Source organism: Galeopterus variegatus, unplaced genomic scaffold (genome assembly GCF_000696425.1).
Source record: "Galeopterus variegatus unplaced genomic scaffold, G_variegatus-3.0.2 Scaffold16624, whole genome shotgun sequence".
Taxonomy (NCBI): Eukaryota; Metazoa; Chordata; class Mammalia; order Dermoptera; family Cynocephalidae; genus Galeopterus; species Galeopterus variegatus.
The window spans coordinates 13,766-14,144 of NW_007742735.1; positions in this window are offsets into that span (position 1 = coordinate 13,766).

Here is a 379-nt window from a genome sequence, read left to right on the forward strand (position 1 = left end):
TGCTTATTTCACTCAACATAAGTTTTTCCAGGTTCATCCATGTTGTTGCAAATGGGAGAATTTCATTCTTTTTTATGGCAGAGTAGTAGTCTATGGTCTATATATACCACATTTTCTTTATCCAATTGTCCATTGATGGACACTTTGATTGGTTCTATATCTTGGCTATTGTGAACAGAGCTGCAATGAACATGGGAGTGCAGGTATCCCTTCAACATGATGACTTCCATTCCTTTGTGTATATACTCAGAAGTGGGATTGCTGGATTGTATGGAAGATCTACGTGTAGTTGTTTGAGAAACCTCCATACTGTTTTCCATAGTGGTTGTACTAATTTACAGTCCCATCAACAGTGCAGGAGTGTTCCCTTCTCTCCACA